The sequence below is a fragment of the Tachyglossus aculeatus genome, chromosome 3 (assembly GCF_015852505.1).
Source record: "Tachyglossus aculeatus isolate mTacAcu1 chromosome 3, mTacAcu1.pri, whole genome shotgun sequence".
NCBI lineage: Eukaryota > Metazoa > Chordata > Mammalia > Monotremata > Tachyglossidae > Tachyglossus > Tachyglossus aculeatus.
Genome location: NC_052068.1, coordinates 26,612,541 through 26,632,396, shown reverse-complemented (window position 1 = coordinate 26,632,396; position 19,856 = coordinate 26,612,541).

Here is a 19,856-nt window from a genome sequence, read left to right as displayed (position 1 = left end):
GGAACTGAGGCACAGAGAAGTTAAGTAACTTGCCCAAAGTCACACAGCCGACAAGTGGTGGAGCCGGGATTAGGACCCACGACCTCTGACTCCCAAGCCTGGGCTCTTTCCACTGTGCCACGCTGCTTCGCTTACTTCTCTTACCAAGTTCCCTTGGTTAAGATACAGAAGTGGTTGACCATTGCCTTCTTCCACGCAGTAAAAACTTGAGCCTCTGCCTTTGTCTTTGATCAACGTTTCAATCATTTGATCATCTGCCTGTGACTCTCCCATGCCGCTGCTGCACAGAATAGGTGAATAGACTTTGATGCTTTGGCTTAGAATTTTCCATAATGGGTAACACTATATGGCTTAACTCTAAACTTCAACGGCATATGCAAACTCTCCTGCCATGATAAGGCATAGAGCCATAGGAGAGAAGCACTGGGATAGATACAAGATAATAAAGTCCCACGTGGCACTCACAGTCTTAGGAGGAGGGAGGACAGGTACTGAATCCCCATTTTGCAGATGAGGAAACTGAGGAACAGAGAAGTTAAATGACTTGCTCAAGGTCACCCAGCAGGCAAGTGGCAGAGCTGGGATTCGAAGCCGGGTCCTCTGATTCCCAGGCCTGTGCTCTTTCCACTAAGCCGTAATGCTTCACTGCTCTGTGTTTAATGAAAGTCACAGAGCAGCATAGATGGAACAGAGAGAAAACACTCTCTCCCTCTTGAAGAGGTAGGGCTGTGGCCTCTAGTACAAAGGAAAGGGCAAAATGGTAGCCCTCTTAGAAGTTTTATTATAGAAAAGCAGAACTAGTACTACTTCGAGAGAGCAGAAACTCTAAATCATTGACCACAGATGGATATTTAGGGCCTATTTGCATTTTCTGTGGTTTTCTTGATGACACATTTCTTCAAAATACTGACTTCTCTGACCTATGTGGAGAGGGTCTCAAGGGAAGAGATTTTCCTAGGAGAGAAGTAAAATCCAACTAGGCATCTTATTCAAGGAGAGAGGAGACTTTTGGTAAGATCAGTGCTCCTTAGTTCCCTTAATCCTAAAATCTGAACTTCAGGCCCAAACCCAGACTAGAATTTTTGGTAGGAACCAGATCCTTCCTTATCCCACAATTCAAGATGCAGCTGTCTCCACTGCCAACAGACTCATGCGGAGCCACTTGACCAGTTCAATAAAATAATTAGTGGTATTTATTGAGCATTTACTATGCACAGAGCACTGTACTAAGTGCTGGGGAGAGTAAAATACAGTGTGGCTTAGTGGAAAGAGCATGGGTTTGGGAGTCAGAGGATGTGGGTTCTAATCCCGGCTCTGCCACTTCTCTGCTCTGTGACTTTAGGCAAGCCACTTAACTTCTCTGTGTCTCAATTACCTCATCTGTGAAATGGGGATTAAGATTGTGAGCCCTAAGTGGGACAACCCAATTATCTTGCATCTACCCCAGTGCTTAGAGCGGTGCTTGGCATATAGTAAGTGCTTAACAAATGCCATAATTATTATTATAATGCAACAGAGTTAGCAGTCACCTTCCCTGTCCACAGTGAGCTTGGTGGGGGGGAGACAGACATTAATATAAATAAGTAATTTATAATATGTAATTTATAAATTTAATTTAAAGATATGCACATAAGAGCTATAGAGTTGAGGATGGGGTGAATATCTAATGCCCAAAGTTCTCAGGTCAAGTATAGTTGAAGTATAATTAATTTTCTCTCAGCATGATAAACCCTGCAGACACATTTCTTTTAGGTTATTCTAGATGAGTTCTGGAAAAACAAACTGCACAAGTTTCCAAATCTCTTTCCTTTTGACAGAGTAGTGTGAAACTGCTCTTAGGCAGGGCGGCAGCTGTGTGTTCCAGTTACCTCAGACCCAGGTGAGTACAGCGGAAATTTCCTCATTGGAATGAGCCGAAGAAAAGGGAATCCAATTTCCCTTCCTCATCTGAGGCCAGCCCTGAGAGTGAGGCAGTGTCTGAAACATGCTGAGCACTTGTTCTATATATTCAGAGACCCGGTACAACCTTTCCCTAGATCCTCAGGGAAAAGATTTCAGCCATGAGAAACCCTAACTCAATTCCTACCCCTCTGCTCCCCTCAGTCCAGTTTGACACCACAGTAATTCTTCCTGGAGAAGCAGAGAGATCGGAGAAAACCGTGTCCAATCTCTTGGCTCCCTGCAGTTCTGGACATGTTGCTTGCTTAGTCATTTCCTAGCTGGGTTGGGCCAAACCTGTAGGTCTGAGTCAGGTCATAAACACTCTGTGGCATATGTGCTGAGGCAAATGACTCTCTCAGGTTTCAAATCTTGCTGCCAGAGGGTGAATTCTGTGGCCCAAAATACAATTGAGTACTCCAAGGGAATGCAGGACTTTTCTCCTCCAGCTATTCACAGAATGAAAAATCAAGACCCCTTAGTCATAATGATAATGATAAAAATAATAATCTTTGTTAAGCACTTAATTTATGCCAAACACTGTATTAATAATAAATAACATATATTGAGCACTTAACATGTGCCAGTACACTGTACTTAGCACTTGGGAGAGTATAGTACTACTGAGTTGGTAAACCCGTTTCCTGCCCATCATCATCATCATCAATCGTATTTATTGAGCGCTTACTGTGTGCAGAGCACTGTACTAAGCGCTTGGGAAGTACAAGTTGGTAACATATAGAGACAGTCCCTACCCAGCAGTGGGCTCACAGTCTAAAAAGTGCTCAGGATGAGCTTACAGTCTAGAGTGCTTACTAGATACAAGATAATCAGGTCCCACATGTGGATCACCATCTAAATAGAAGGGAGAACAGATATTGAATCCCCATTTTACAGATGAGGGAACTGAAACGCAGAGAAGTTGTGACTTGCCCAAGCTCACCCAGCAAACAAGTGGCGGAGGTTAAGATTAGAACTCAGGTCTTCTAACTCCCAGGCTCATGCTCGTCTCACTAGGCCATACTGCTTTTCTAACCCTTGTTGCTCAATATCCAGGCAAAGATGCTGGTTTTGTTTCTCCCTAACCCTGCTGTCCCCACATCCCACCTCCCTAGTGCAATCTGCATCTCACCCACTGCATCTCAACCCAGGGCTGTGGCAGAGGTGGGTGGACAAGAGAGGGAGACCTAATAATAATAATAATAATAATAATAATAATAATAATAATAATAATAACAATGGTGTTTGTTAAGCACTTACTATATGCACTTATATAATACTATACTATCACTATTCTATTTATTTTGTTAATGATGTGCATCTAGCTTTACTTCTATTTATTCTGATGACTTGACACCTGTCCACATGCTTTGTTTTGTTATCTGTCTCCCCCTTCTAAACTGTGAGCCTGTTGTTGGGTAGGGACCGTCTCTATATGTTGCCAACTTGTACTTCCCAAGCGCTTAGTACAGTGCTCTGCACACAGTAAGCACTCAATACGATTGAATGAATGAATGAATGAATATGCCAAGCACTCTTCAAAGTGCTGGGGTAGATACAGGGCAATCAGGTTGTCCCACGTGGGCCTCACAGTCTTAATCCCCATTTTACAGATGAGGTAACTGAGGCACAGAGAAGTTAAGTGGCTTGTCCAAGGTCTTTCAGTAGACAAGTGGTGGAGCCAGGATTAGAACCAATGTCCTCTGTCTCCCAAGCCCGTGCTCTTTCCACTAAGCCACGATGCTTACCCAATCTTCCCTGGCTCCCAGACTTGAGGAAAGTCCCAACCTGGCTGAACGCCCATGCTAAGTGGCAGCTCCTCACCAAATTCCTGGCTGTTCAACTGCTTATAATGGCATATATTAGGCACTTACTATGTGCAAAGCACTGTTCTAAGTGCTGGGGAGGTTACAAGGTGATCAGGTTGTCCCACAGGGGGCTCACAGTCTTAATCCCCATTTTTACAGATGAGGTAACTGAGGCCCAGAGAAGTGAAGTGACTTGCCCAAAGTGACACAGCTGACAATTGGCAGAGCCAGGATTTGAACCCATGACCTCTGACTCTGAAGCCCGGGCTCTTTTCCACTGAGCCATGCTGCTTCTGTTGGGCAGCCTGAGATAGTGCAGAGCAACAGCGGCAACAGCTGGGCTTCTTCGTGGAAGACTCCAATCTGGGTCATGCCAACTATGGCGCACCAGCCCAGAGACTCATCTCAATTGTCCCTCAGCAGTATAACAATAATAATAATAGTAATAGTGATCATAATCATGGTAGTTATTAACTTTTTCCTGGGTGACAAGCACCGCACTAAGCACTGAGAGAGATAAGATGAGGCATCTGGCAACTGAAGAAATAGGAATAGCTGATATCCTCTTTCCATTTTACAGATGAAGAAATCGAGGTCCAGAGAGGCTAAGTGGCTTTCTGAGGTCATACAGCAGACCAGTAACCGAGTGGGATAAGAACCCACATTTCCGGACCCCCAGTCATGTGCTCTTCCCAGTAGGCTATTCTGCCTCCCAGAGCTAGTTTTAAGTTTTAAAAATCTCCACAGGGCTGGCCAGCTCCAACATTCAGTTCTCCAGTGTGGTAAGACCAACTGGACCGAGCACTGCCAGAGTCCCAAGTAGAGAGCTAGGCCTGTTCTAATCATTCTGAAGCAGCATCGCTTAGTGGAAAGAGCACGGGCCTGGGATTCAGAAGGACCTGGGTTCTAATCCCAGCTCCACTGCATATCTGCTGTGTGTGACCTTGGGCAAGTCACTTAACTTCTCTGGGTCTCAGTCACCTCATCTGTAAAATGAGGATTAAGATTGTGAGCCCCATGTGGGTCATGGACTGTGTCCAACCTGATTAACTTGTATTTACCCCAGTGCTTAGCACAGTGCTTGGCAAATAGTAAGCACTTAACAAGTGCCATAATTATTATTATCATTATTATTATAAGCAGCGTGGCTCACTGGAAAGAGCATGGGCTTTGGAGTCAGAGGTCATGGGTTCAAATCCCGGCTTCACCACTTGTCAGCTGTGTGACTTTGGGCAAGTTGCTTAATTTATCTGTGCCTCAGTTACCTCATCTGTAAAATGGGGATTAAGACTGTGAGCCCCATGTGGGACAACCTGATCACCTTGTAACCTCCCTAGCGCTTAGAACAGTGCTTTGCACATAGTAAGCACTTAATAAATGCCATCATTATTATTATTATTATTATTATTATCATTCTGAGTGTAACCATTCACATCACCTTTCCAAGAGCTGGATTTCCAGCTCGGGGGAGATCACATCGTGGCTCGGTGGAAAGAGCACGGGCTTTGGAGTCAGGGTTCATGGGTTTGAATCCCGGCTCTGCCAATTGTCAGCTGTGTGACTTTGGGCAAGTCACTTAACTTCTCTGTGCCTCAGTTCCATCATCTGGAAAATGAGGATTAAGACTGTGAGCCCCCCGTGGGGCAACCTGATCTCCTTGTAACTTCCCCAGTGCTTAGAACAGTGCTTTGCACATAGTAAGTGCTTAATAAATGCCATCATTATCATTATTATCATTATTATCCAGCAAAGTGGAGCCAAAGTCCTGAGCATGCCAGTAAAAGCACGGATTGCTCTGTGGACAGCAGCAAGAAAATGGAAGAACTGTGTGGCACTGGGCTGTCAGAATGTGGGCAGGGATCATGTCTACCTACAAACACTTAGTACTCTGTACACAGTAAGCACTCAATCAATACCATTGATTGATGTTCTGGAAGACTTTTTGGCTCTTACTCTTCTCTGACTTGCAGCAATACTGCTACTCGAAGGCCCAGCATCCCGTCCCACTTCCCTTTCTCTCTCCTACTCCCTACTCCTTCTGTCGCTCTCTTTTCCCCTTCTCTGTTCTCTCAAATCTCTTCCTCTGCACCTCCCACGTTGCACATGTCAACATCATGAGCTCCTGGGGCAGCCACAGAGCTGCATGAGGTGTGAATTAGTTCCCAAAGGTCAATTTTCCTTGATAAACTGCTCTACAGCTCAAGAGAGAGGAAGGAGAGTGGATTCACCCAGGGACTGAGGTGGCACTATGCTGTTTTGTTTTGTCAATCAACCAATTCATAGTATGTACTGAGCCCTTACTCTTTCCAGCGCTTAGAACAGTGCTCGGCACATAGTAAGTGCTTAACAAATACCATCATTATTATTATTCAGAGCAGTGTACTAAGCTCTGGGAAAGGCACAATGTGGTTAGCAATAATAATAATAACAATAATTGTGGTATTTGTTAAGTGCTTACTAGGCACCAAGTAGTATTCTAAATACTGGGGCAGATATAAGATAATCAGGTTGGAATCATGCCCTGTTCCAGTGGGAATCACAGTCTAAGAAGGAGAAGAGGCATCAACTCCCATTTTACAGATGAGGAAACTGAGGTCTAGAGAAATGAAATGACCTACCCAAGATTGGACAGCAAGGAAGTGGCAAAACTCAAATTAGAACCCAGGACTTTGCTCATTCCACTAGGCCTCACTGCTTCTTTTTTTCTGGTATTTGTTAAGCCAAGCACTGTTCTAAGGACTGGGATAGACAATAATGATAATAATAATAATAATAATAACAATAATAATAATAGTAGTATTTGGTAATCAATCAATCAATCGTATTTATTGAGTGCTTACTATGTGCAGAGCACTGTACTAAGCGCTTGGGAAGTACAAATTGGCAACACATGGAGACAGTCCCTACCCAACAGTGGGCTCACAGTCTAAAAGGGGGAGACAGAGAACAGAACCAAACATACCAACAAAATAAAATAAATAGGATAGAAATGTACAAGTGAAATAAATAAATAAATAAATAGAGTAATAAATATGTACAACCATACATACATATATACAGGTGCTGTGGGGAAGGGAAGGAGGTATGATGGGGGGATGGCGAGGGGGACGAGGGGGAGAGGAAGGAAGGGGCTCAGCCTGGGAAGGCCTCCTGGAGGAGGTGAGCTCTCAGCAGGGCCTTGAAGGGATGAAGAGAGCTAGCTTGGCGGAGGGGCAGAGGGAGGGCATTCCAGGCCCGGGGGATGACGTGGGCTGGGGGTCGATGGCGGGACAGGCGAGAACGAAGTACAGTGAGGAGATTAGCGATGGAGGAGCGGAGGGTGCGGGCTGGGCAGTAGAAGGAGAAAAGGGAGGTGAGGTAGGAGGGGGCGAGGTGATGGAGAGCCTTGAAGCCCAGGGTGAGGAGTTTCTGCCTGATGCACAGATTGATTGGTAGCCACTGGAGATTTTTGAGGAGGGGAGTAATATGCCCAGAGCGTTTCTGGACAAAAATAATCTGGGCAGCAGCATGAAGTATGGATTGAAGTGGAGAGAGACACGAGGATGGGAGATCAGAGAGAAGGCTGGTGCAGTAGTCCAGACGGGATAGGATGAGAGCTTGAATTAGCAGGGTAGCGGTTTGGATGGAGAGGAAAGGGCCAATCTTGGCAATGTTGCGGAGCTGAGACCGGCAGGCTTTGGTGACGGCTTGGATGTGAGGGGTGAATGAGAGAGCGGAGTCGAGGATGACACCAAGGTTGCGGGCTTGTGAGACGGGAAGGATGGTAGTGCCGTCAACAGCGATGGGAAAGTCAGGGAGAGGACAAGGTTTGGGAGGGAAGACAAGGAGCTCAGTCTTCGACATGTTGAGCTTTAGGTGGCGGGCGGACATCCAGATGGATTGTTAAGTATTTGCCAGGCACTGTACTAAGCACTGGGGTGGATATAAGCAAATTAGGTTGGACACAGTCCTTGTCCCACAAGGGGCTCACAGTCTCAATCTTCATTTTACAGATTAGGAAACTGAGGCACAGAGAAGTGAAGTGACTTGCCCGAGGTCACACAGCAGACAAGTGGCGGAGCCGAGATTATTCATTCATTAATTCATTCATTCAATTGTATTTATTGAGCACTTACTGTGTGCAGAGCACTATACTAAGCTCTTGCGAAGTACAAATGGGCAACATATAGAGACAATCCCTACCCAACAATGGACTAGCAGCCTAGAAGGGGGAGACAGGCAACAAAACAAAACAAATAGACAAGTGTCAATACCATCAGAATAAATAGAATTATAGCTATATATACATCTTTAATAAAATAGAGTAATAAATATGTACAAATATACACAAGTGCTGTGGGGAGGGGAAAGGGGTAGAGCGGGGGGCAATGGGGAAGGGAAAAGGAGGAGATGAAACGGGGGAATCAGTCTGGGAAGGTCTCCTGGAGGAGGTGAGCTCTCAGTAGGGCTTTGAAGGGAGGAAGAAAGCTAGTTTGGCAGATGTGTGGAGGGAGGGCATTCCAGGCCAGAGGCAGGTCGTGGGCCAGGGGTCAATGGTGGGACAGGCAAAAACGAGGCACAGTGAGGAGGTTAGTGGCAGAGGAGCAGAGTTTGTGGACTGGGCTATAGAAGGAAAGAAGGAGGTGAGGTAGGAGGGTCAAGGTGATGGAGAGCTTTGAAGCGGAGAGTGAGGAGTTTTTGCTTGATTCGAAGGTTGATAGGCAACCACTGGAGATTTTTGAGGAGGGGAGTGATATGCACAGAGCACTTCTGCAGAAAGACAATCCGGGCAGCAGAGTGAAATATAGACTGAAGCGGGGAGAGAAAGGAGGATTGGAAATCAGAAAGAAGGCTAATGCAGTAATCCAGTTGGGATAGGATGAGAGATTGAACCAGCAAGCTAGCAGTTTGGATGGAGAGGAAAGGGCTGATCTTGGCGATGTTGTGGAGGTGAGACCGCAAGGTTTTGGTGACAGATTGGATGTGTGGGGTGAATGAGAGAGTGGAGTCAAGGATGACACCAAGGTTGCGAGCTTGTGAGACGGGAAGGATGATAGTGCCATCCACAGTGACGGGAAAGTCAGAGAGAGGACAGGTTTGGAAGGGAAGATAAGGAGCTCAGTCTTGGACGTGTTGAGTTTTAGATGGCAGGCAGACATCCAGATGGAGATGTCCTGAAGGCAGAAGGAGATACGAGCCTGGAGAGAGGGAGAGAGAGCAGGGGCAGAGATGTAGATTTGGGTGTCATCAGTGTAGAGATGATAGTTGAAGCCATGGGAGCGAATGAGTTCACCAAGGGAGTGAGTATAGATTAGAACCCAGGTCCTCCTGACAGCCAGACCGATGTTCTATCCACTAGGATACTCTGCTTCTTTAGTAAACATGAACCCTACCCTCAAGGATTTTACAATCTAGTGGGGAGGCAGACTGTAAAATAAATCACAGGTAGGGCGGATGCAATAGAGATTAAAGATATGTGCATTAGCCATGAGGGGCATGGGGTGTGGAGGAGGTGGGGTGATGATTCAAGTGCATAGACAATGCAGTAGAGTGTGGTATATGGTGGGAAGATAAGCGATTAATCAGGGAAGGGCCCCTGAAGAAGATGAGATCTTAGAAGGGCCTTGAAGATGGAGAAAGCAGTGGTCCTCTGGATAAGAAAAGGGAGGGAGTTCTAAGGCAGGAGGGAAGAGATCTTTCTCGATAGTGAGAGAGTTGAGAATGAATCACAGTGAGTAGGTTGATTCCCGACCCTGGGGAGAGGCGCCTTCTCCACCGCACCCGTCCTCGGTGCCAGCCTGCTGCCCGGTGTCATGATGCCCCAGAGCCCGCCGCAAGAGGCTAGGGGGCCTCCCAGCTCACCTCCGGCTAGCCCATCAGCCCCAACCATCCCGACTCCCGGAAACTACAGCATCTCCAGGCATGGTGAGGAGATGGGCTCTCTCTCCTCTTTGCTGCCTGCCAGGGTGCAGAGGGCAGGAAGCTGGGGGGAGAAAGAGCAGTCCTGGGCCAGGCCGGGAGAGGTTGAGTTGTTACCCCCACTCTGGTTCCCTTCCCCACCCCATCCCCGGTCCCCCCAATCTGGTGCTCCAAAGAGGTGGAGGCCCTCAGTGATTCCCTCTGCTGCTCCGTCCCAGCGTAGCCAGCCTCGGGCTCCTCCGCCATTTTTAGCATCGCCATGTGGAGACGGCGGCACTCTGGCTTGTGCTCCCTTCCCTGCGGGATGGACTCTCGGTGGCTGGGCTAGAGCTAAGGACCCGGAGGGCCAGCAAGGAAGCTGATGGAGAGCTCAAAAAATCTCTGACCATGGGGGTCAGAGTTCGCCCCCTGAGCCAGTGCGCACACTTGCACACACTCATCCCACACTCATCCCTCACTCATCCAAAGGGAGTGAGGTTGGGCATCCACTCTGATGGGTCATATCCCTTCCCTCTGGTCCCCTCACAGGAAGCTCCCAGGGCTGATGGGTGGGTTTAGAACTCCAACCAAGGGGCTGCAGCCCTACCACCGGGACAACTCGGACTACGGATGCTCCCACTGTTTCCGGCATCCAGTCGGGCCTCGGCAGGAGGCGTGGCATTCCAGGCATACAACACTCCTTTATCCAAGGAAGGCTTGGTGTGTCGTGACCCAGTTGAGGAAACTGTAGAAAAGGACCTGGACCACCTCATCCTTTAGTGAAGAAGATTCCCTCAAAAAGTGCTCTACAGAAGAGAAGGCTAAAAAAAAATTGAAGAACTACTAGCCAATCTCCTGGAGAGGTGATTTTTCCCTCTTTCTTGTGATTTATATTTTGTTGATATGGAGTGAGTAGTTGTTGCTTTATTTTTATATATTAAAAATCAAGTTCAAAGCAAAAAAAATCTTAATCATAGGAATGGGAATTCCTTATGTGATTTATTACAAGAAGCAAGGCGTGTCCTGACTCGTCCCAATATTTGACATAGAATAACTTTAACATAGCAACTCTACTACTAGACCTCACCTCTTGAACTATAAAGGTCCTGTGTCTTTCTGCAACTGAATTCCTCCAGTCCTGTGCCAGTTCTTTCCTGCAGCAGGCCCCCAGGTCTGATCTGTCCCCTGCTCTTGTAGCCATCTGCTTCTCTGTCTCCTCCTCCTTTTTCTCCTCTTCCTCTTCCTCATCTTCCTCATCTCCAGCTCCTTATCTCGTCTTTAGACCATGTGGCACAGCTTCTCTCTTCAAGGAGACGATTCCTCATGTCAAGGTTGAGGACCGGGAGGTGTTCTGGGGAAGAAGGCATGAGCATCTCATTCAGTTTCCCTTTTCTTCCCTACCCTGCTTCAGATAATGAAGAGCAGAGTGAGGTGACCTGACCAATAATAATAATAATAATTTTGGTATTTGTTCACAGTGTATTATGTGCCAAGCATTGCACTGGGGTAGATACAATTCTGTATAGTCAGGTAAAGCACAATCCCTGTTCCTCATGGGGCTCCTAGTCCAAAGGGGGAGGGAGAACAGGTATTTTAATCTTATTGTTATAGCTGAGGAACAGAGGCATGGAAAACGTTAAGTTACTTACCCAAGGTCATACAGTAGGTGAAAGAACTAAATGGCCAAGTGGACTATCATCTAACTCTCACTATAGAGAAGCAGCGTGGCTCAGTGGAAATAGCCTGGGCTTTTGAGTCAGAGGTCATGGGTTCAAATCCCGGCTCTGCCACTTGACAGCTGTGTGACTTTGGGCAAGTCACTTAACTTCTCTGTGCCTCAGCTCATCTGTAAAATGGGGATTAAAACTGTGAGCCCCCCGTGGGACAACCTGATCACCTTGTAACCTCCCCAGTGCTTAGAACAGTGCTTTGCACATAGTAAGTGCTTAATAAATGCTATTATTATTATGTGTGAATATATTAACCACAGTGATTTTTAATATGTGTGAGTAATTCCCAAAGGCAGTAAGCCCAGTGTGGGAAGGGATTGTCTCTCTTTATTGCTGAATTGTACTTTCCAAGCACTTAGTACAGTGCTCTGCTCACAGTAAGCATTCAATAAATATGATTGAATGAATGAATGAACTATTTTATCGACCAAGGTGGATAAGCCCTGTCCCAAAGTAGATCTACCAATCTTCCAGCAAATGTTTTACCCATTCATTTACCTCCATTCCCCTCTCCCCCTACCAGAGTGGGACTTGGGAGGGGGAATAATTAAACCCTGAATGTGTTGATCTCAACATGGTACAGAACATTTTGTATATCCCAAGCCCTTTCTATGCCCAATTGCTATTCTCTCCTTCCCATTAGTAACTGGGAGAGGATGGAATAAACTGTACCTTTGGCCTAGGTATTGCAATGGTATTTGTTAAGAGCTTACTATGTGTCGAACACTGTTCTAAGCACTGAGGTAGATACAAGTTTGTCAGGTTGGACACAGTCCTTGTCCCACATAAAGTTCACCATCTAAGTAGGAGTGGAGGTCAGCCTGAGAAAGGAAGACCTGATATCCCCTGAGGTCAGTATAACCAGCCCCATCTCTCCAGAAATTGTCCCAAGCAGCTGGTGGACTCCAAAGCTGAGCACACCAAATTAGTTGCCCTCAGCTTTTCACTAAGGGTATCCAACTCTAAATATAGTAAAACATGTATCTGGGGGCAGGGAAGTGTATAATCCAGCTGCATTGTCTTTGTCAGCCTGGTCTCACTGGGGACTGTCAGTACAGGCCTTCCCTAACTAAGCCCCCCTTTCCTCTTCTCCCTCTCCCTCCGCGTTGCCCTGACTTGTTCCCTTCATTCATCCCCCCTCCCAGCTCCACGGCACTTATGTACATACTTGTAATTTATTTATATTAACGTCTGTCTCCCCCTCTAAGCTCTTTGTTGGCAGGGAATGTGTCTGTATATTGGACTCTCCCAAGCGCTTCGTGTAGTGCTCTTTGAACAGTAAGCACTCAATAAATATGATTGACTGACTGTGAGAGATCAGGGTTATGCTCATTTGCCCCATGTCTTTTAAACTGAGTGGCCCTGTTGACCAACTCATGGGCCAGGAAAACTACAAGAAACATGGCTCCCCAGCTTCCAGGGCTAGCAACTTTACAGGGCACAGGCTAAGCAGCCTCCTTTACTCGTGGAAGTGCTCCACCAACTCAACAATTTGGATTCTATTTTTAGCACCCAAGACTAATATTGTCCATCAACACTGTGTTCTTGTAGTCTCCCAAGCACTCACAGCATAGTACTCTGCACACAGTAAGTTCTCAATAAATACCATTGATTGATTGATAACGGTTATCACTCAATGTCTTAAGTGTAATACAGGACACTCCCAATTATCAGCCTGAAATTGTTCATATTCTCCCAGGCCTTCACACCAGTTCCCAGTGTGACCTCCTGCTTCCCATCTAGTCCTGGGCCCCCACTCTTCACTCTCCCCTGATCCTCTGCTCTTGTCTTAAAATGAGAGATCACTAAAGTGGAATAAGAGTGTCTCAGGCTGAAGTCATCTACTTACATGAAAGCAGCCTATGTACCAGAATGGGGCGGCTGTCAAAGGAAAATAATCAAATACGGGACAACGAAGGAGCCAGTGGTCCTCCCCCTGCAGTTTGTTGCTGAGTGGACAGGCCAAATTAGAATAAGAGGGTTCTTTTTGGCCCGGAGGAGCGCTTCTTGTCCCTAAACAGCCTTTCCTGGCTTTGCTATTTCTAGCAGTCACTTCCCTTTACCCACCCTGCTTGGAAACCAGTTCATTGTCACTGTAAAAATGACCTCTAAGCCCTTTCCTTTTCCTGTCACAAGAAATGGGTTTTTAATCTGTGATTAAGGATTTTGTGGGCTAGTATGCCTTTTCACTAGTGTGAATATGTTGCCGATTTGTACTTCCCAAGCGCTTAGTACAGTGCTCTGCACACAATAAGCGCTCAATAAATATGATTGAATGAATGAATGACCTGGATAGTTAGCCTTTGGATTAGAAAAGGGCACCACCGACAGTGACGTCATCTCCAAGTGTGTGTGTCTGTGTGGGTCTGTGTCTGTGTGTGTGACCAGTGTGGGACCCACAGTCCTCACAGCCTCATTGGGCACCCCAAAAAAGTTGTCCCTTGTTGGGTGGAGAAAGGGATAAAATGCTTTCAATTATTTGCTAACTACGGGGAGTCCCTAACAATAATAATAATAATATTTGTTAAGCGCTTACTATGTGCCAAGTGACAGATCAGAAAGAGCCCCTAGCCCATGTGGGGCTCACAGCCTAAGGGGGAGGCAGACCAGGTATTGAATCCCCATTTAACAGAGGAGGAAACAGATTCACAGCAAAGTGAAGTGACTTGCCCAAGACCACACAGTGGGCAAGTGGCAGAGGCGGGATTGGAACTCAGGTCCCCCAACTCCTGGTCTCATGCCAGAAACGAAACGTTCTTCCATTTCAGTGGCTCTTCTGGCCAGAGAGCTGACCTCATCCTTACAGTGGGGTTAGGGAACTGACCCTTTTTCACTCCCAACATCCTCTGGTGCAGCGAACTTCCCGCCGCGGTCCCTATAGCCCTGTCCCTTTCAGCCGTAAAGCCCTGCGCTACTGGGGCAAAGAGGCCGCACTAGCCTTACAAAAACCAGTTCGCTAGTCCTCGAAAACCTCCAACCCATCCACCTCCACATCAAACAGAAATTCCTCACCATCGGCTTTGACGCACGCAATTAGCTCACCCCGTCCTGCCTTATGCTGATCCTACTATGACCCAGCCTACACACTTCACTCTAACTCCAACTCACTCCTTGTAACTCAGTCTCATCTATCTCAATGCCGACCCCTTGCCCACATCCTCCCTTCCTCCCCCTTCGTCTCCAACAGACCACCACTCTCCCCAAATTCAAAGCCTCATTAAAATCACTTCTCCTCCAAGAGGTCTCTCCCGACTATGCTCTCATTTCCCCTACTTGCTCTCCCTTCTGAATCACTTGTATCTGTACCCTTTAAACATTTTGATATTCACTCCACATCCTCAGCTCCATGGCACTTAGGTACATACTGTTGTTATACCCTACCATTTTTCCTCTCCTCCTCCCCATTCCCCCACCGCCCTACCTCCCTCCCCTCCCCACATCACTTGCATGTATTTGTACAGATTTACTACTCTATTTTATTTGTACCTATTTACTATTCTATTAATTTTGTTAATGATGTGCATATAGCTTTAATTCTATTTGTTCTGAAGATTCTGACCCCTGTCTACATAGTTTGTTTTGTTGTCTGTCTCCCCCTTCTAGACTGGGAGCCTGCTGTAGGGTAGGGACTGTCTCTATATGCTGCCGACTTGTACTTCCCAAGCGCTTAGTACAGTGCTCTGCACACAGTAAGCGCTCAATAAATATGAATGAATGAATTTGAGAAGAGTGAGGTGTGGGGACTGGGTTACAGTGGGAGAGGACAAAAGACTATGGCCTACTGGCCCTGTCTCACCTCTGCCCTTGAGAATAGGTAATGAATGCATGACAAAGATGCTTTAGCAGAGCCTGGTAGTAGAAGTGGCATTTATTGAGCACTTAATGAGTAAATAGCTCTGTACTAAGAGCTTGGGGAAGTACAAAAGAAGCGAAGGAGAAACAGTTTGGTCTAGGGGATAGAGCATAGGCCTGGGAGCCAGAAAAACCCAAGTTCTCATCCTGGTTCCACCTCTTGTCTGCTCTGCAACCCTGGGCAAATCACTTCACTTCTCTGTGCCTTAGTTACATCATCTGTAAACTAAAGATGAAGACTGTGAGCCCTATGTGGGACATGGACTGTGTCCAACCCAATTACCTTGTTATCCCAGCACTTAGAACAATGCTTTGCATATAGTAAGGGCTTAACAAATACTTAACAAATATGAATTATTAGATAATAATAATAATTATTATTATTATTTTTATTTTTACTATTCTTAATAGACACATTCTCAGCCAATGAGAAACCTAGAGGGATCTTTCTGGGAAATAGACATTTAGGCTGGCTGCTGCAGAAGGGCCTTTGAGACACAAATGCATGAGCATTTCTTAAGTGCTCACTGTGTGCCAGGCACTGTTCTAAGCACTGGGGTAGATACAGAGTAATCAAGTTGGATATAGTCTAAAGGCTAAAGGGACTGGGGATTTGCATACTAGAGATTTGGGATACTAGTTTTCAGCAGTGGTGGAATCCTAGAAAGGGACTGTGGCCAAAATCAAATGAGAAATGTATAAAAAACTGTAATGCCTCTGGATTGTGCATTTAGGTCCTTGCCATTGTATTCATCCTCTCAGATTCAGTAGGGAGGGAGAGAGTGACATAGAGGCAGGGAAGGGCCAGGAGTTATTCTAATTTTTCAAAAAGGAAAACTAAGGCTCAGAGGTAAAGGGGACTTGCCCATAGCAGCAGAGCAAGTCTGGGGCCGAGCTAAAGGCTTGGTGAGGACACCCTCCCTCCCAGCCCTGAGCTTTCTACTCAGTGCCAGCTGGGAATTCATCATAATGGCAAGCAGGGACTTGTTTTGAGGAGCTAGAAGGGGTTTGCTGAGTAATTTCAAATTGTCTTCTATTGTATTTATAGTAATGAGTCACCTGTACTGTGAGATTCTGGTGCCAAGCACTTAGTATAGTGCTCTGCACATAGTAAGTACTCAGTAAATACCCTGACTGATTTATAGATGTGTGTGCATGCGTGTGTATATGCACATACATGGCTGGAGAGGGTGGTGGAAAGGGAAACAGAAAAGAAGCAACGGGGCTTAGCAGAAAGACCACAGGACCTGGGGGTCGGGAAGCCTGGGTTCTAGTCCTGGCTCCACCACTTGCCAGCTGTGTGACTTTTAAGTCACTTAAATCTCTCTGTGCCTCAGTTTCCTCACCTGTTCTCCTTATCCCTTGTACTCTGGGACAGGGATTAGGTCTGATCTGGTTACACTGTACCTACCCTAGTGCTTGGCATATAGAATAAGCCTTAGCAAATACCCAAATTGTGCATGTTACAAAATGCTTGGGAGAGTAAAATAGAGTTAGTAGACATGATCTCCTGCCCTCAAGAAATGTGCAATCTAACTGGGGAGATAGACACTAAAATAGATTGCTGGAAGAGGGAATCAAGTGGTTAGGGTCTCAAGTGCTTAAGTGATGTGATCTGCAGCAGTAGTCGGGTAAATAGGGTGGGGAGATGAAAGGATTAGTCAGGGAAGGCCTCCTGCAAGACATGGAGTTTTAAAAGAGCTTTGAGATAGGGAGAGTAGGGAACTACTGGACATGAGGGGGAGGGAATTCCAGGAAAAAGGGAGGGGTGAGCAAGAGGTCTGCCGCTAAAGAGAAGAACAAAGCAGATTGAGTTCACTGGCATTAGAGAAGTGAAGTGTGAGAGCTATGTTTTAGTGGAAGAGGAGTGAGGACTAGATGAAGGAGAGAGCTGACTGAATGCCTTAAAGATAATGGCGAGGAATTTCTACTTGCGGCTGAGAGGAATGGGTAGCCATTGGAAAGTTTCGAGGAGTAAGGAGATGAGTGCAAAATGATGTTTTAGAAAAGTGATCCAGGTAGCAGAGTGAACTGCAGACTGGAGAGGGGAGAGGCTGGAGATGGGATGGTCAGTGAAGAGACTGATGCAGTAATTGTCTAGTGGAATGGCAGTTTTGATAAAGAGAAAGGGGTAGATTCTGGAGATGCTGAGGAGGTAGAACTATCTGGATCTGCGAGTGACTGGATATGCAGGATGAAAGAGAGAGAGGAGAGTCAAAAAAGTATCTCTCCTCACACTCTGCAGCTAGAGGTCAGGAACCATAGTAGCCCCCTGAGATGACATGAAAATAGGGTAAAAAGAAAGTGTGAGGCATGGAGACAGAGCTAGAGCCCAGTGAGGAAGAGAAAATTGGAAAACTGCTGAAACAAAACCCAACCTATCAGAGCAGGAGAGACTGAGGTAAGCGCAAGAAGAAACAGGACAGTAAACATATAAGACAGGCCGTTTTTGAGGATGGGTTAGTTGTAGCCTTGCCTGGAGGCAGAAGACTGAACTATCTGTAAGTGCTTGTTTACATAGAAAAATCCAATGACTCTGTGTGTGTTTGTGTGTGTGTGTGTGTGTGCGCGCGCGCACGCGCGCGCGTATGTGTGTTGTGAAGAGGTAGGGAGGTCACACGGGGGAAACAGGGAGGAGTGCTTGCCCAAGAAACCAGCACTGGGGCAGCAAGCATCAGATGTACACCCAGCCCCACCTCAAAGTGGGCATCTTTTTGGAAGGGACAGTTTGAGAGTTGAGTCTGTTGTCCACTAGCGGACTTGACATGACTGACTCCATTTTGTGCATGCTGACAGTAACCCTCCATTTTGTGCAGGCCAAGAGAACAACTCCTTTTTTTTTTGTATTTTATGCAAGGCTTAACAACAGAATGTCTTCAAGGCCAGTAACAAGTAACACCTATCTATGCAAGATCATAGGGCAGATAACAACATCCTGCACAAGACACTAAAAACAGAGAATAATGAGAATTTATAACATCCTGTCGGTCCTAATTGAATTCCTGAGATTCCCAATTGCTCACCCCCGCTTTGCTGTAACTCAATAAAAGACACAGTGGGAATGGGATCGGGGCTGCTTGTCACTCGTACCTCTCTCGGGAGGTGAACGGGCAGGTAGCCACTTTCCTCCTTTACTGCTCTACCTTAGCTCATGTCTCCGAGTCATTTTTCCTATCCGCGTCACCACCTTGGGTTCTCGAACCCTGCCGCCGATTTACACCGGTGGTTCGGGGCGTTGCAGTCACTCATACCCCATCGGGTGAACGGGCTGCTCGCCACTTTCCTACTGACCTGATCTATGACTCGTTCTCTCGGAGTCACTCGTCTCTTCATCAACTAAACGAACCCATATGTTAACCCTTTTTGTCGATAACAAGTCCCATCTTGGTCTTCCCTAACGGAATAAAACCAGTTCGAGAATCACTTTATGATGAGTCTAATTTTCATAAATCAGGAATCAAGAAGTCCGATTCAGGGAAGGAAAGCCCAGCTGGGGAAGGAAGGTTTAGTAACTGGGAAATTGTTTAAAAAGATAGTTTGCTGCAGAATTGCTCAACGTGCCATCAGCACCAAATTTCCTGTTTTTCTTTTCTCTGCGGCAACCTACATTGTGTTGCTCTGCGAAAGTCATGCCTGGACAGGATGGGTTTTCCTGCTCCTGGGGACTTGAAGAATTAGAAAAAGGATTCCGCACCTAGCCTGCTCCTGGTACTTTCTTTATAAATGATTGCTGTAAAATTCCCAAAAATTTCCATGATCATTTTAAGTGGGGAAGCCGAGGAACAAGCTTCAGATCTCCATTTCTTTGGACAGGAAACTATGCACAATGACTATAGATAGAATTGCAGACGTGGGCTCTTTTCAGAGTATGTTCTAACAGCTGCAGACTTCACTCCCACTCCAGCTGAGGTTGAGACTTATGCAGAGCTAAACCGGCTGCCTCAGTTCCATTGTCTTCTTACACATGGGTGATTATGATAGGAATCATTTCCTTGTGGCTGATTCAGCTAACTTGCCAATGCCCTTTATTGGACCCTCCCACCTCACCTAAAGAGGGTTGAGGATCCAGCCTCCCCTACAGAGCTCTGAAGTGATAGGTAGCCACGTTATAGGGACCCTGCTTGGAAATGGGTCCTGGCTACTGGAGCCCAAGATGGTAACAGTAATTCAAGGTGGGGGTTCATTCTCTCATGAGAAACTAAGATCTCCACTTCTGACTTATTGCTGGCAGGCAGAGGAAGTGGGAGTGAGGCAGAATTAGAGCCTGATGTATTCTCCCAGGGATAGTAAGGTGGTGCTTCCTCCCCCATTGTTATAACTACTATTGCTATTAATCAAATGCTGTCGAGTCATTTCTGATTCACGACAACTCAATGGATATATTTTCTCCAGGATGTCTTATCTTCTACCATAATCTGTGACCTTCCTAATCGTTCTTCTGTTATCGTTGTTAGGGTTTCTAGCCATCTATCTGTTGGTTTCTACATTTTCCCTGAACTTTTCCTAGCATTAGTGTCTTCTCCAGAGAATTAGTCCTCCTGTTGTTGTGTTCAAAATATGCTAATCTAAGTTGAGTTATTGGCCTTCCAAAGGCCACATGGGCTTAATTTACTCCAAAACCCATTTGTTTGTTTTTTGGGCAGTCCATTAC